Raw genomic sequence first — 6,186 nt, forward strand, 5'->3', positions numbered from 1 at the left:
TATTTTCCCAGTCACAATGCTTCCTGAAAAATCTAATGAAAGATCTAATGAAGTTTCCTCTCCCACAGTGAACACTGAAGCCGAGCCAATGCAGATCGGTCACACCAGACTCTCATCAGAAGAAAGACAAAGGAGATTCAAACAAAACCTCTGCCTATACTGTGGAGAACCTGGACATTTTGTTTCCGCCTGCCCCGCTAAGGTAAAAGCTGGGGTCCGCCAGAGGAAATGAGGAGTCTGGCGGACCATCTTCAAACTGAAAAATCTCCTCGACTTCTGTTACCCGCTACTCTGTTTTATACAGATGAGTCCCTCACTTTGTCGGCTATGATTGACTCTGGTTGTGAAAGAAATCTATTCAACTCTAGTTTGGTCAAACAATTAAATATTGAGACTACTCCTTTGACTAAACCCCTGAGAGTTTCAGCTTTAGATGGTAAACAACTACCTCATATTACGCACCAGACCAAACCCCTAGAACTTTTAATCTCCGGGAATCATAGGGAAACCATATCATTTTATGTTTTTCCATCTGCAAGCTCATCAGTAGTTCTGGGTTTTGATTGGCTTCAACTCCACAACCCACATATTAACTGGTCTAAGAGACATGTGGAGTTCTGGTCTATTCCCTGTCGTTGTTCCTGCCTCCGTTCCGCCGCCCCTCCGACTCAGTCGCCGCCAAACCGTCAGGAGGCCGACCCTCCCGATCTCTCTGCTATACCTCCTGATTATCATGATTTTTGTCCGGTGTTCAGTAAGGCTAGAGCCCTTTCTCTCCCTCCGCACCGCCACCGCCCATATGATTGTGCCATCGATCTCCTCCCTGGGGCCCCACTTCCTAACAGTCGGCTTTATAACATTTCCAAACCTGAGAGGGAGACCATGGAGAAATATATCAATGAGACACTTGCGGCCGTAATAATCCGACCATCTTCTTCTCCACTTGGAGCTGGTTTCTTCTTCGTCAGCAAAAAAGACGGATCTCTGCAACCCCGTATTGTTTACCGAGGGTTAAACCAAATAACTATCAAGAACAAATACCCGTTGCCCCTGTTAGCTTCAGCCTTTGAACCGGTTCAGGGTGCCACTGTGTTCACCAAGTTAGACCTGAGAAATGCTTACCACCTTCTCAGAATCCGTGAAGGAGACGATTGGAAAACTGCCTTCAAAACACCTCTGGGGCATTTTGAATATCTGGTCATGCCTTTCGGTCTGTCAAACGCCCCCGCTTTTTTCCAAGAAACTAGTGAACGAAGTTTTGAGAGATTTTAAAAATGTTTTTGTGTTTGTCTACCTTGATGACATCCTGATCTACTCCAGAACCATCTTGGAACATCAAAAACATGTTCGTTTACTTCTGCAAAGACTTTTGGAGAATAAGTTGTTTGTAAAGGCTGAAAAATGCAAGTTTTATCGTCCGTCTGTTACCTTTCTAGGATTTGTGCTCGAGGGCAGGCAGGTGAGGCCATCAGAGGATAAAATCAAGGCGGTTCTGGACTAGCCCACTCCTGAAAACCAGAAACAACTCCAAAGATTTCTGGGGTTTGCCAATTTTTATCGAAGGTTCATCCGGAATTACAGCCAAACGGCCCAACCTCTAACAGCCTTAACTTCAGCAAAGAGAACTTTTCACTGGTCCTCTGAGGCTGAAGCAGCCTTCAAGAAACTTAAGACTCTGTTTTCCAACGCACCCATCCTCATTCAACCTGACCCCTCCAAACAGTTAATTCTGGAGGTGGATGCTTCTGACTCAGGGGTGGGGGCAGTTCTGTCCCAAAGTTATGATTCTGACCAGAGAACTCATCCGTGTGCATTTTTCTCCCGCAGACTCACCCCTGCTGAACGAAATTATGACGTCGGTGACAGAGAACTCCTTGCCATAAAACTGGCCTTGGAAGAATGGCGGCATTGGCTGGAGGGCGCAGTGCATCCCATTTTGGTATGGACAGATCATAAAAATCTTTCTTACATTCAATCAGCCAAAAGATCAAATTCCCGTCTGTCCCGCTGGTCATTATTTTTCTCTCGATTCAATCTGAACATCTCCTACCGCCCTGGCTCTAAGAACATTAAACCTGACGCTCTGTCCCGTCTGCACGCTCCTGATGAACCTGAGACACCAGCTAGTATTTTACCGGCTAGCTGTACTGTCGCCACAGTCTCCTGGGAAATATCTGATCTAATTAAACAAGCTCAGACTTCTGAACCAGATCCTGGCACAGGTCCGCTAAATAAAACATACGTTCCCTCTTCAGTGAGGTCTAGATTGATCCATTGGATGCATACCACTAAGTTATCAGCTCACCCTGGAGTCAGTAGAACCGTGGCCCTGATTTCCTGTCGGTTTTGGTGGCCGTCGCTACACAAAGATATAAAAGAGTTTGTTCTTGCCTGTCCAGTTTGTGCCCGGAATAAACCTTCTCATCTGCCTCCCTCTGGTCTCCTTCATCCCCTGCCAATTCCCAAACACCCTTGGTCACATATTGCCACATATGGGCATGACCACCATATTAACAATCGTCGATCGATTCTCCAAGGCCTGTCATCTCATTCTTCTGAGAAAACTTCCCACTGCTTTTCAGAAAGCTCTACTTCTGATAAAGCACGTTTTCAGATTACACGGCATCCCACAGGAGATTCTGTCGGACAGAGGACCGCAATTCACAGCCCAGGTATGGAAACCTTTTTGTTCTGCCCTTGAAGCTAAAGTCTTCTTAACCTCTGGTTACCATCCTCAGTCTAACGGTCAAACCGAGCGAATGAACCAAGAGCTGGAGTCCACCCTCAGGTGTTTCACGTCCACCGACCCCGCTGACTGGAGTCAGTTCCTGCATTGGGTGGAGTATGCACATAACTCTCATGTCTCATCTGCTACTGGTCTCTCCCCCTTTTAAATCTCATTAGGATACGAGCCTCCGCTATTTCCAGCTGATGAAAAGGAGATCTCAGTCACTTCAGTCCGGCACCACATCCGCCGATGCCGTACTAACTGGAGCAACACTGTTGCAGCTCTGAACCGCTCTTCCGAACAGAACCGCCGATTCGCGGACAGGAGAAGACGACCAGCTCCCAGCTATTCGCCAGGGCAGCAGGTTTGGCTGTCCACCAGAGACATTCTCTTAAAATGTATGTCCCGAAAGTTGTCTCCTCGCTTCATTGGGCCGTACAAGATCGAGTCTATCATCAGTCCCTCTGCTGTCCGCCTGGATCTTCCCTCTTCTCCCCACATCCATCCCACCTTCCATGTCTCACAGATTAAACCCGTCCTGACCAGTAGGGTTGGGAATTGAAAAGGTTTTCACGATTCCGATTCCCTTTTCGATTCTATGAAACGATTCAATTCTTTATCGATTCTTTTTTCAATTCCAATTTGGGGTAAAAAGGAGAACAAACAGTTTGATTATCAGAATCAACTTTGTTTACGTAACTATTGCACAATCTTACAAACTCAACAAGATCAAGATGTCCACAGGAAATGTGAAACTGGAGTAGCATCTGTGTTTAAATGAAAAATGAATACAAGAACAAACTTAATAACCAACAATGTCTAATAACAAATGATGGAATAATAATATATTTTAAATAACAAAAAATACTAATTACTGTGATGGACTGGCAACCTGTCCAGGGTGTACCCCGCCTCTCGCCCATTGACTGCTGGAGATAGGCACCAGCACCCCTCGCGACCCCACTTGGGACAAGCGTGTAAAGAAAATGGATGGATGGATGAAAATACTAATTATAAAACAGTAGTAGGGAAAATTAACAGTTCTTTTGCAGAAAGATGAGCATATCTGCTTTTTCTGGAAGGATACAGGATCTTTCAGCGCTTAAGGTGTTTCCAGCCGTGGAGAACACCCTCTCAGATGGGGTGGAGGAAGCCTGCACACAGAGGTAGTTTTCAGCCAGTCTAGATAGCAAGGGCAGCGTATCTTGCTTGTTCCACCACCACAGTGTGGCGCTATCCCTGCAGGGGATGGAGGGCAAGCTTTTACAGAGCTGGATTTCCTGATCTACCCTCTGGGCTAAGGGAAGACGGGGCTTTGATTCACAAAGTGACCGCAGCTCGTTGTCTTCCTCCTCGAATAGTTCTTCCAACTTGCGTAACTTGCGTAACTTACGTAAAAACGTGACGTAAGTCGTGCTCCCCAGAGCCGGCGCTCTAGGCTCTGGTGCTGCGGGAATCATAAAAAGAATCGTTCAGCGAGCTGCCAAACGATGCCATGGAATCGGAAAATACGGAACCAGTTCTGAACAGGAACCGGTTTTCGATTCCCATCCCTACTGACCTGTCCACTTTGCCCTCCTTCCGACTCCCCTCCTACCCCCCATGACATTGATGGGCATCCTGCCTACACCGTTCGCCGGATCGTGGGGCCGAGGTTGGCAGTACCTGGTCGACTGGGAGGGCTACGGTCCGGAGGACCGGACGTGGGTTCCTGGTTCGTTCATTTTAGACCCTTCACTTATAACCGATTACCGATCTTCTTTGCCTTCTTGCTCGTTTGGACCGCCAGGTGGCGGTCATTGAGGGGGGGGTACTGTTGGGATCTGGAGGCTTGTCTAACTTTCTCCACCAGAGGGAGCCTGAGATCTTCCTCCTGAGGGCATGAGCTGACTTTGACACACCTGTTTTCCATCTGCTCATCATGAGCCCTTCATAAGGAGGAGGAGGCTGACACTTCCCTGCCAGAGTGTTTGCCAGTAATGGTACCAGCAAAACCTGAGCCAGCTTCTCTTATCTGTTATCTGATTTTTGTGAACAAGTCTGACCCTGTGTTTTTCTGCCTCCCAGATCCTGACCTACCTGGATATCTGCCTAAACCTGGAGAAAGCAATCGCTTCCTGGAACCTGCCTGTCTGCCCTCCGCCTCAGCCTCTGTCTCAGTCTCTGCCCTCAGCCCTCAGCCTGCCGACCAGCCTCTGGACCCAAAAGCCCCCCCCCCCGCTGATCAGAATAACCTCTGAGCAGGTATTAATCCAAGTCACCGTTTAACTGCAAGTTTCCTGGATCCTCTCTAACAGATCTGTCCTCCTCTAGTGCTTCCCTCCCGTGACCAGTCTGCTGAGCCAAGATCCAGTTCACATTTCTCTGTAAACTTGTAAATAAACCATTTAACTTTTTCCCTGTCTGAAGAGTGTTTCTGCATGAGGGTTAGACGCCTAGACCCCAACATGACACTGATTAGATAAATGTCACTTGTATTACTTTGCCTTTTCACTTCCTGTTTTATTTTGTACTCATTTCCTCTATCGTTTTAGGCAGCTTCACTTCCTGAGTTCCTTCCTGCAATCAGGATCTGCCACAGCCTAATGCAATTCACCTGGTGTATGTGCTCCTCTTTTGTTTGTTAGAGTATTTAGTTCCCACCCTTGAAACTTCCCTTTGCCAGTTCGTCTTTGTTCATAGAGCGTAGCTTTCCAGCCTTTTGCCTGTTAGACTTTAGCTTTCTAGTGTTTTGACCCCAGCTTTGATTTGGACCTGTCTTTGCCTCAGTTTTTGATACCTCTGTTTCTGCTGGATGTTTGGTGTTCAACCTAGGGCCGTGTTAAAGGAACTCTGAGTTTTAATCCCGTGTGTCAGGTCTTGCATTTGAGTCCTTTATTCCTGAGCCTGGTGACACGTTCCTTCTAGGAGCGGGTACGGGGTTATGCATGTGCATTTTTAAGTGGAGAGGGCAGATCTTTTCAAAAATTTGCAATAACTTTTACTTGTTTGCTTTTTAAACTTAATTTACAGTAGGTAATATTTCATGTAAGGGTTAATATAATTGGTCAAAATGGAAAATACATGTACATCCATGAAGCAGCATCTTAGCTGAATGGCTGCATATAAATCTTGTGTTTCTAGACCTCACTGAGGGACGGGTGGAGGGTGGGGGCTCCTGTATTTGTTAGTGGTATGCTTGTGATCAAAAAAGGTAACCTGCTGTAAGAAAAGGGTGGAGAAAAATTAACACAAAAATAAAATAAATAGCCTAAAATGATAAGAATTGAATGCTGAAATTAAAAGACGAAGTAAAATAGTCTTTATTTTATTATCAGTTCAATCAGTACAATCAATAGTTTTGACTGAGAGGGGAACCTCTTACATGACAACCTTCCAGATGAGGGAGTTTTAGGAGAAAACTGATGCATCGAAACAAATTCCCTCAAAATGAAAATCAATTACAAAGCCATGAAACA

The sequence above is a fragment of the Cyprinodon tularosa genome, unplaced genomic scaffold (assembly GCF_016077235.1).
Source record: "Cyprinodon tularosa strain WSP-4 unplaced genomic scaffold, ASM1607723v1 ctg1387, whole genome shotgun sequence".
Lineage (NCBI taxonomy): Eukaryota > Metazoa > Chordata > Actinopteri > Cyprinodontiformes > Cyprinodontidae > Cyprinodon > Cyprinodon tularosa.